This window comes from Rhincodon typus, chromosome 49 (genome assembly GCF_021869965.1).
Source record: "Rhincodon typus isolate 14 chromosome 49, sRhiTyp1.1, whole genome shotgun sequence".
In the NCBI taxonomy this organism is placed as follows: Eukaryota; Metazoa; Chordata; class Chondrichthyes; order Orectolobiformes; family Rhincodontidae; genus Rhincodon; species Rhincodon typus.
In genome coordinates, this window is record NC_063380.1 from 1,772,530 (window position 1) to 1,784,307 (window position 11,778).

Genomic DNA, 11,778 nt, shown 5'->3' on the forward strand with positions numbered 1-11,778 from the left:
CAGTGTTGAGGGAGTTCTGCGCTGTCCGAGGGTCAGTGTTGAGGGAGCTCCTTATTGTCGGAGGGTCAGCGCTGAGTGCTGCGCTGTCGGAGGATCAGTGCTGACGGAACACTGTGCTGTCAGAGGATCACAACAAGATGCTGCGACCAGGCGGAGCGAAATAAAGTGGGTTTTATTCATATAATTCAAAGAGAGCTGTGGGCTTTCTGGTCAGAAGCCTGGGGCCGTCGGTCAGGAACTGGAGCTGGTGCTGGAGTGGTGACGTTTCGGTTGACAGTGACAAATTTCCCTTCAATAATATTTTGACGAAGTAACATTTATAAAACCAGAAACACTTAGGGCGGACCGAGTCCTCATTGCTCTGACAAGGCCTTTGTCAACAGGTCTCTGCTCGAATTCTGTCACAACCAAAGGTCGCACCTGAAAGGAAAACAATAACAGACCAGATGCAGGCAAGAGATGAGTACCGTGCTCCCAATGTGATCCGTTCGGGGAGATGGAGGCAGGCACAATGCACAGTGCTCCCAGTGAGGTCGGAACAGGGGAGAATGTGCAGAATAGGAGCAAATCACTGCAGATGCTGGAATCTGTACTGAAAACAACAAATGCTGGAGATCACAGCGGGTCAGGCGGCATCCACGGGGAGAGAGAGAGAGCAAGCTAATGTTTCGAGTCTGGATGACTCTTCATCAGAAGCTGATCACTGTGCTGTCAGTGTGGTCTGCTAAGGAAGATGCAGGCAGAAACTGTACACTGTGTTCCCAGTGCCGTCCAAACAATGTCGATGGAAGCAGAGACTGCACTGTACTGCCAGCGTAGTCAGAAAAAGGAGAATGTGGCAGGTATTGAACACTGTGCTCCCAGTGTAGTTTGTTGGCGATATTGAGTTAGGCACTGTGCTCTCATAGTGTTGGTTGGAAGGGTAAATGGAGGCACAAACTGAGGGTGGTGCTCCCAGTGTGGTCGAAGTATTGTAGACGAAGAGAGGAACTGTACACTTGTTTAAAGTGCAGTCCATCCAGGTGAGATGGAGTTGGTGACTATGCACTGTGTTCCCAGTGTGGTCTGTTGGGGGAGTTTTACTGTATTAATGCTCCTCCGAAGTTGCTCAGCAGCATCGTAGTTGCTCAGCAGCATCACCACAATTTGTTATTCTCCCTAACCAATGTCATCTGCAAATTTAGGGATTTTGCCCTCAACACCTAGCTCCAAATTGTTTATCTAAATCAGAAAAAGTGAGGGTCCCAAAACCGATCCCTGGGGAACACCACTTCAGATTGTCTCCAATCTGAGAAATGCCCATCGACACATACCCTCTGTTTCCTATCTTTTCCTAACTGCTAATCCATGCTGCCAGAGATCCATCAATCCCAAATATTCCTGATTTGCTACCCAACTTGCCACACGGTGCCATATCAAATGCTTCTGAAAGTCCAAACATGCAATATTTGCAGCACTCCTTCATCTACTGTCAATGTCACTTATCAAAGAGTTCACTCAGCTTTCTCAAACATGACCTGACCTTGGCAAAGTAATGTTGATTGTCCAGTATTGACTTTTTTTTCAAAGTGAATATTCATCTTATCCCAAATTATGGCCAGCTTCAGTTTTCCCACTATTGATATCAAACTGACAGATCTGTAGTTTGCTGGGTTACCCCTTTCTTAAACAACAATGTCACATTATCAAACATCTTGTGTTTGAGAAGCTCACTGAGATAAAAAGCTGAACGTAGTTGGATCCTGTCGAGACCTGGGGCTGAGATGAGCAGATGCCAACAGCAATACCATCTTCCTTTGTGTTAAATACAACGCCAACTAGTAGGGAGTCCTTCTCCTGATTCCCATGGTCTCCATTGTATTCAGGGTGCCTTGCAGCCACACTTAATAAATGCTGCCTTGCTGTGAAGGGCATTCTCTCTCACCTTTCACTTTTAGCCCAAATTCTTGCTCTGTGTTTGGACCACAGCTCACAGAATCACAGAATAGTCAGGGTATAGTAGAAGGCAGTGCAGTCCATTCTTTCTCCACTGGCTCCTTGAAAGAGCATCATGACTGAATGACAATCTCCTTGCATTTCACTATCACCTTGCATATCCATTCTGTTCAAATATTCATCTAAGGCCTCTCTCGAACACCTCAATAGAACCTGCCTTCACCGTACTTCCAGGCACTACATTCCAGAACAAAACTCCATGCTTTGAGAAATGGATTGTGTTCTCACTTTAAATCTGTTTGTGATCCCACACCACCACACCCCCGTGCCCCCCCACTCCTCTATTTACAAGCTGGAAAAAGTTTATTCTGCTCTCCTCTCTCCAGCTCCCTCATGAAGTTGGAGCTCCTCTACCCTCCCCACCCAAATCAAATCAGCCCCTTATCCTTCTCCTGTCCAAGGAGAAAAGTCCCACATTCTCCAGTATTCAGAACTGAGACTTATTACCCTGAAACCATATTCGCAAAGCTCTTCTGCACTCTCTGTCTCTAGTGTGGTGTCCAGAACTGCAGATGATACTCCAGCTGAGAATGGAGCCTGCAATGCAGTCAAGTAATAATAAATAAAAGATAGGAGTAACTGGGGAGCGTTACAAATGCTGGATTCACCCAGTGTCACTCACAATCCATGATGAGAAATCTGTACATCCCTAATGATGATGGACATAGAATTTGAGTGTGTGAAGTTTCTGTTTCCATATAATCTACTCAGACAAAATCAACATAATATTTCACAATATTAACAAATTAATCTGGTGATCATTGGGTATTCAATCACTCAGATCTGTGTATTGTTCCCACAGATAGACAGTGATCTGGCTGGGTCATGTTCTGGGACAGCTCATACCTTTCAACTTACCTAAAGGTTTTCAGACTTGCTGGCAATCAGTGAGAAGGTAGTTTGCTTCAGAGGCAAGTATTTTTAAAAAAAACCATCGATGATTCTGTATTATTTAACCTTCTGGGCAGATGAATAAGGCAGGCTGAGAGAGGCACACAGAGGGATAGCATGAGACAAAATGGAGAACGGAGAGAGAGAGAGGAATGAGGACAGCATAATGATGATGCAAAGGAGCGAAATGGGTTAGAGAAGAGAAAACAACATAGGAAGGGATATGGAGAGAGTGGTAGAGTGAGGAGGGAGAAAGGCAGCAACTGAAAGCGAACAGACCGAAGGAGAAATTAGAGGAAGGCAGAGCTGCAGATAGAGTGATTAGAGACAGGAAGGAGGAGAGAAAGAAAGAGAGAAAAGAAGGAAATAAGACAGAAAGAGAATCGAGAGAATGTTTGAAACAGAAGAAAGGATGAGAAAGCAAGATGGAATCACAGAAGTAGAGTATCATACAGAAAAGAAGACTGCATTTGTCCCATCGAATCTGTATTGCCAAAAATATTGGAGAGATTCGGAATGGTTGAAAGACAATGATGCAGAGAAAGCTCAGAGAAAGATTATGGGAAGGATACAGGCTAACATCATTTTCTATCTCACTTTCTCAGCCTCAGAATATGCCATAGTTCTGCGCAGGCGCTAAATTCCTGGTGAAGTGTTGTCAATGTTACAAGCTTGCACTATCATTGTCCATCTCTTTCTCTCTGTTTCTGTCTCTCTCTCTCTCTCTCTGTCCTCCTTCATGATAGGCCTTTAAACAGAACAGGTTGGGCAAGTTCCCGGTCTCCTGCCCCATCTTGGTGATTGGTGTATGTTTATTTCAGCTGGGGCAGCTTGGTGATATTATCATCATCAATAAAATTCACTTCAAAATGAAGCGAGCAGCTCAAAACCTGGGCATCCATGAAACACTGTGGGCCAACAGCAGCAGAAGATTTGACTGCAGTTGTTCAAGGAGGCAGCTCGTTGCCTCCTTCTCAAAGGCAGCATGGGCTAGGAAATGAGTGGTGGCTCAGACAGAGACGTCCAGCTCACATCAATGAATTAAAAAAAAGAAAATTGAATTCAAAAGCCTAGATATTTGCTCCAATCTCCAACTCCCACTGACAGTGTTTCAAATGAGAGTGTGGGGTGGATATGAGGAGCGGCACTAGACTCACCGAAAGGAATGAGGAGCCATCCTGCCGAAGATTTAAGAAAGAAACATATGTGAGCTAAACAGCACCGATGAGTTAAACAATATGCCGCTAGTAGGAGCTCTGTGATACTCACACCCACTGGATCAGATCCCCAGTCCATCCATACCTAGTGGTGAGGTTTGATTTAAAACCGGGCAGAGAATCAGCCTCCTTGTATTTCTCCATCCTGAATGCTGCGTGATCCCAGAGATACGGGTGAAGGACTTCCAAATACAACCTTAAACAGAAGTGTTTCTCCATCATCCACTTGCTCCCATGAACAATTTGTGATGGATGAAAATGTTGAGTGCATACATTTAACTGTTCAAATACAATCCTTCAGAAACACACCTCCCTACACAATTTCTCAGTGTAAAGTGAATTTAATTTAAATGGGCAATCTGTCCGCTGGTTGGAGTCAGATCTGGCATATAGGAAGACAGTTATAGTTTATGGAGTTAAGCCATCTCAGCTCCAGCACATCCTTGCAGGAGTTCCTCAGGTTTGTGTCCAAGGCCCAACATACTTCAGCTGCTTCGTCAATGATCTTTCCTCCATCATAAGTTCAGAAATGGGATGTACAACATTCAGCAGCATTCAGAACTCCTCAGAAGTTGAAACAGTCCTTGCCAAAAATTCAGCAAAACCTGGACAATATCCAGGCTTGGTCTGACAAGAGGAAAGCAACATTCGTGCCAAACAAATGCCAGACACTGACCATGTCCAAAAAGAGAGAATCTAACCATCGCCCCTTGACATTCAATGGCATCACAGTCATTGTCAATGCACTGGGGAAGGGAGGGGTGGAGGAGGGTTCCTTAGAGCACAAAATCACTGGATTTACCATATAAATGCTGTGGCAGGTCAAAGATGAGGAATCCTATGGTGAGTACCGCACCTCCTGACTCCCCAAATTCTGTTCACCATCAACAAGGCACAAATCAGGAGTGTGATGGCTGCAGCTCCAACAACATTTGAGAAGCTCAACACTATCCAAGAAAAAAAAAACAGCTCACTTGATTGTTAACACATCCACAAACATTTGCTCCCTCCACAACCAAAGCTCAGCAGCAGCAGTGCGTAATATCATCAAGATGCACTGCAGAAATTCAACAAAGATCCTTAGCCAGCACCTTCCAAATGCATAACAACTTCCATCTAGAAGACAAGGGTAGCAGATACATGGGAAATCATCACCTGCAAGTTCCTCTCAAAGACATTCGCCATTGTAACTTGGAAAATATCATCATTCCTTCAATGTCACTGGGTCAAAGTCCTGGAATTCCCTCCCTACTGGCATTGTGGGTCAGCCTACAGCACATGGACTACAGTAGTTCTAAAAGGCAGTTCACCCACCACGTTCTCAATGGATAATTAGGGGAACAGCACTAAATGCAGGCCCAGTGAGAGAACTATCAGGTCCCAGGAGAGAACCTTAAAAATCTAAACTCATGGCAATTGGATACTCAATATTTCAGGGTTCATGTACATGCCCTGCCAATAGACATTGAGCTGTTGCTACACGTTAAGGGACACCTCCTTCCTTATAACTTTGCTGAAGGTTCTCAGACATGAGGCAATACTTGACAGCACCACATGGCTTGAGCACCTAAATTCGAGAAATGAAAGTGAGCATCATTCAGAGTCTCAGGCAGGTCTCTCGCTGGTACATGTTCCCTTTATGGGACTCATATCGGCTTGCAGCACTTGCACATCTGAAAGTGAGGGTTTTCTCACCTTCTTTGCATTTGCGCAGACTGCAGGTCCATACCTGACATCCTGTGAAAAAGAAAGGAAGATTTCATCAATGCCATCATTCAGGACCCTTGAATATCCAGGGCTGATCGAGAGACTGGAACCATGTTGAGTGCTCCCTTGGGGAGATGTCAAACTAATGTTTGTGGTGATCGTGACTGAGCCCACAGTTTGTTAGGTGTTGGGCTGACCAAAGTAGGGACGTGTATAACAGAACCTGACAGTGGATAGGCCTCCAAGCTCGTCGTCACCAAGTAACGTGAGGGTAAAACTGTGTGCAATACTCCAAGAGTGACCTCTCGAATGCATGTGGGAGCTTTAACTGTGCGAATTGCTGCAAGTGAGACCCAACCAAGCAGCAATGCATGCGGCAACCAGAACATGCATCGTGATCCAGCACTGCCTTAAAGGGGCTCAGTGTCCTCCTCCTCCTCCTCTTCATTGGAATAATTCCGTACATTGTTCACTGAGCAATGTACTCCCCTATCGGACTATAAGAAATAGGAATAGGAGTAAGCCGCTTGAACTCTCGCGCCTGCTTCTTCATTCAACAGGATCATCCTCAATCCGACATACCTCATGGCCACTTTCCATCCCTTTCCACGTAGCCCTTCATTCCCTGACTGATCAAGAATGCATCTCTCTCAGTCTTAAATATAAACATGGACTATGCCTCCATAGCTCTTCGTGGCGAGGAGCTCCTCCCCTGGGAGAGAAGATATTCCTCCTGATCTCAGTCTTAAATTGGTGTCCTTTTATTCTGAGACTATGCCCTCTGGTCCTACACTCTCCCATAAGAGGAAGCATCCTCTCAGCATTTGCACTCAAGATCCTTAAGAATTCCATATGTTTCAAGGAGATCATCTCACATTCTTCTAAATTCCAGTGAGTAGAGAGCAGCATGTCAAATATTCGTTCAAGAGACAAGCCGTTCATACCAGGGATCATCCCAGTAAATCTTCTCTGAACTGCCTGTAAAGAAATTATATATTTTTTTCAATAAATGAACCTCTGAATACAGAACATGTACTCACTGTAGAATTAGCAGGAGAATTCAGGGGAACAAGGACTAAGAGCAGGAATAGCCTCATCCTCATCCTTATCCTCTACCTCATCACAGTTACAGTTACAGTATGTGAAACAGTGTTTTTGTCATTCTCCTCTGAGTCACGGAGAGATGACCGGAACACGAAGACTCTTTATTGGAAAAGAGATGCTATTCTAGAACAAAGAACTGTACAGCACAGAAATGGGCCCTTTGGCCAATGATGTTGCACTGAACATGACACCAAATGAAACTAATCCCTCCGCCTGCCATTGGTCCATATCTTTCCATTCCTTGCATATTCATGTGCTTATCTAAAAGTCCCTTAAATGCTCCGATTGTACCACCACCAGTGCATTCCAGGCTCCTACCACTCTCTTTGAAAAAACTTCCCCCTCACGTTTCCTTTGAACTTTCCCCCTCTCACCTTAAATGCATGCCTCTTATGTTAGACATTTCAACTCTGGGGAAAAGATCATGACTGTCAACCCTATATATGCATCTCATAATTTTATAGACTTGTATCAAGTCTCCCCTCAGCCTCCGCCTGTGAAGAGAAAACAATCCGAGTTTTTCTGGCCTCTCCTTATAGCTCAGACACTCTAATCGGGGCCGCATTTTGGTAAACCTCTTCTGCACCCTCTCCAAAGCATCCACATCCTTCCTGTAATGTCATAACCAGACATGAATGCAATACTCTAAGTGTAGCCTAACGAAAGTTTTATAAAGCTGCAGCATGACATCTGACTCTTGTACTCAATTCCCCGAACAATAAAGGCACGTGTGCCATATGCTTTTTTTTAATCACCCTATCTATTTGCATATAGTTAATAATCTGTAGTTAGTAATCACCAATGAACATTGAAGTTTTCATTCGCCTTGTGCTTATTATAAAAATAGTTCACTAACTGAGACCAAATGTAATTGGAATCAAAGATTAATTGCTTCTGCAAAGCCAGCTATTTATCAGTGTACAGAGACACCTAACTGTATAAGGGTTGAAGTGGTGAAGGTTTAAACAAAGGCTCTGTTGTGGCTAAAGGAAGTACCATTCTGTAGTTATGGAGGCTGCTTTGTCCATCATTCCACTACTGTCTTTCTGACCAAATGATCAAGTTATGCCAACACAATTACTCCCTTTGTCCCATCATTTCCTTGTCTTTATTTTCACTCTCAATTATTGATTCAGTTCCCATTATGAAAGTTGAATCAGCTTCCCTTGTCCTTTCAGGCAGCTCATTCAGGATCACAACAGCTCCCTTTGTGTCAAAAGAATATCACCTCATCTTCCATTAGATTCTTTTCTGGATTATCTTTGATGTGTTTGTCTTAGTTCCCAAACGGCCGAATCACAAAAATATCCTACGGACCATTCTGGGAAAAGAGTTTCAAGGGTCTCTTTGGTGCCTCAAATGAATAATTATCCATCCACTAGCATTATTAACTTACATTATCTTGTCAGTCCCTTAATGCTGATTGTGGGATCTTGCTGTGCTCACACTGGTGTATATCTTTCCTTTGCAAAAATAGCCTTGACGCTTCAACAATGGTTCATTGTCACTAGGGAACAAAGGATGTCTTTGGAATGGGATGGAATACTCTGCACTTGACTGGATGTGTGCAGCTCTGCCAACAATCGAAACACTTGACACCATCCTGGTCAAAGTGCTGGCAGTCTACTGATACACCTTCCACATTCACTGCCTCCACCACCGACATACAGTGTTTAACGTTACCAGCCTCCTCTTGTTCCTCCACCAGACCAAGTGGGACATCCCGCAATGTACAAGTAAACAGGAACTCCATCTGCCTTGGAAAGTCCTCAAAAGTGTTCCGTCTGCTCAAATAACACCAAACTCACTCATCCAGGTTTATGAAACGAGGGTGATCTTATGCAGAGAGATTATCCAATCTAGGGCTTTCTCTTTACTTAGAAAATACAATGCTATTTGATGCGTTCAAAATATTAAGGGAACCAGAGGAGGCACCATTGGCTCTGGATTTATTGCTGAGAACTCCCAGAGTCGCTCTTGACTTTGCACCACTGGTGCAGCAAGTTGTCCTACTAGTGGGACTGCCTTGCCAGTAGGACTGTACCACCAGTGGCACCTGTCCTGCTATTGATTCTGCCCAGCCAGTGGTGACTGTTCTGCCAGCGGTGACTGTGCTGCCAGGGGATTCTGTCTTGCCAGTGGGAATGCCATACCAGTGATGTTTGTCTTGTCAATGGGGTCTGTCCTGTGAGTGATATCTGTATTGTCCTCCAGTGAGTCGATACCACCAGTGGTGCCTCTCTTTTTCGTGGGACTGTCCTGCCATGAGGATCGGTCCTGCCTCTGTTGCCTGTTCTGCTAACAGGACTGTCCCACCTGTGCTGTCTGTTCTTCAAGGGATTCTATGCGGCCAGCGTTGACTGGCCTGAGTCATTCTGCCCTGCCAGTGTTGTCTGTCCTGCTAGTGATTCTCCCTGTCAGTGATTTCTGTACTGCCAGTGGTGACTGACCTGCCAGTGATTCTATCCTGTCAATAGTATAAGTCCTTTTGTGGGATTTCTTTGCCAGTGTACTTTCAGTGCTTTCTGTACTTCCAATGGGGACTGCCCACCAGTGTTGTCACCTGCCAGTGGACACGCTTGCCATTCAGAGATAGCAAGAACTGCAGAGGCTGGAGTTAGAGTCAATACAATGTTGAGCTAGAGGAACACAGCAGGTTGGGCAGCATCAGAGGAGCAGGAAAGTCAATGTTTTGGGTTTACACCCTTCATCAAGACTGGGGAGGGGGAAGGGAGCTTGGAAATAAATACAGGGAGGGGATGGTGCTGGGGGAAAGTAGGTGGAATGGTGGTATAGGTCGTTGCAGGTAGGGGGTAGTGGAGAGTGGTCATTGGGAAGGGTGGGGCAGACAAGTGGGAAAGAAGATGGGCAGGTTGTGTCAGATCAAGGAGGTAGGGTTGGACATGGAATGAGGCTGGGGGTGAGGACATATTGAGGGCAGGAATGCAGGAAATGCAAGAGATGATATTGAGGGCATTATGAACCAACGGATGGGGGAGGTTGCGGTCTTTGAAGTAAGAGGGCATCTGGGATGCCAGGGAGTGGAACACTCCATCTTGGAAGCAGATGTGGTATTTGTGGAGGAATTGGGAGTAAGGGATCACATTCTTATAGGAAGGTGGGGTGAGAGAAGATGTAGTCAAGGACACAACCACAATTATTTAAGTAAGAGATGTGGAGGATTTTCTTCTCTCAGAGGGTTTGAACCTGGAATTCTTCACTGCAGTGGCTGTCAAGGCTTAGCCATTATATTTATTCAAGGCCGAGACATTCAGTTTTTTTATTAATAGTCAGTGAGGGATTCGAGGGTTATGGGGAAAAAGGTAGGTAAGTGAAACTGAGGATTATTAGATCAGTCACAATATAATTTATTGATGGAGCACAGTGGTTGGGCTGAGTGGCCTTCTTTGCATTCTCCAACTCATGATCTTCTGATTTGAAGTTATGTCTGTGGTGATGTGTGATCTGCTGCCTGGTGTTTGGCCTGTTCATAGACAAGAGGAGTATTTAATGGTGTAGAGGAGCTAACTGTTTCTGAAAGCCAGCTCAACGAAATCAGGGTGTAAAGCATCAGAACAAGATGAGAAAGGAAACAATAATGTGAGAGTGAAGCATTCTTATACAGATCTGGAAAGATCCAATTTAGGAGCAAAGAGTTTCTGTTGGACTGAGCTGGGCTTTGTCCACACAGACTGTTGGTGCTGATTGTCCTCTTGGCTGCAGAGTATTACTCTGACTCTTCCCAGAGCTCTGGTCCTGACTCTTGTCACTTCTTGTCTCCCAATTTCCCTCCTTGTCAGTACACCGGCTTGGAACATGTAAGTGACGATCATGCTGGAGGGCGCTACTGTCATTCTTAATGGGTCAGTGTGGGCTCCCTGTGTTCAGTGCTGGCCGCCACCATCGACATCCCGGGGGCTATCATTGAAAGAGCATCTAACCATCATCTTTTGATGTTCAATGGCGTTACCGTAACTGAATCAACCCCATATTAACATTCTGAGTGGAAACACTGAGAGAGAGAATCTAATTATCAAATCCCACACCCCCCCCCCCCACCTTGATGCTCAGTGGTGTCATCATCACTAAATCCCCCTTTTATAAAATCCCATGAGCTACCATCACGTTCAGTGACGTTACCATCACTGGATTTCCACCAACCCCTCCCCCTACCAACTCCCAACATCAACATCCACATCCTGGGGGTTAGCATTGAGAGAGAATCTCACCTTTGCTTCTTTGATGCTCAATGGCATCACCATTACTAAATACTCCCATTACCAACATCCATAGTTTGCCATTGACCAGATACTGAAGTGGACCAGCCATATCACTACAGTGGCTAAAAGGACAGGTCAGAGGCTACCAAGACTGTGGTATGGAACTCACTTCCCAGCTCCCCATAGCCTGTCCACCATCGACAAGGCACAGGTCAGGACTGCGATGGAACACTCCCCACTGGCCTGAATGGGTGCAACTCCAACAATACTGAAGAAGTTCGAAACCATCCAGGACAAAGCAGCTCGTTTGATTGGCACCACATCCGCAAGCATCCAGTCCCTCCACCACTGCCGCTCAGTAGCAGCAGTGTGTCCCATCTACAAGATGCACTGCAGAAATTCACCAAGGCTCGTCAGACAGGACATTCCAAACCCACCACCACTTTCATCTCGAAGAATAAGGGCAGCAGTTAAATGGAAACTCCACCCCCCTGCAGGTTCCCCTTCAAGCCAGCCACCAATATATTGTCATTCCTTCAATGCTGTTGGGTCAAAATCCTTCTGTAGATGGTTCATTTGTGACAGAGAGCGAGACAGAGATAGATAGATAGATAGATAGATAGATAGATAGATAGATAGATAGA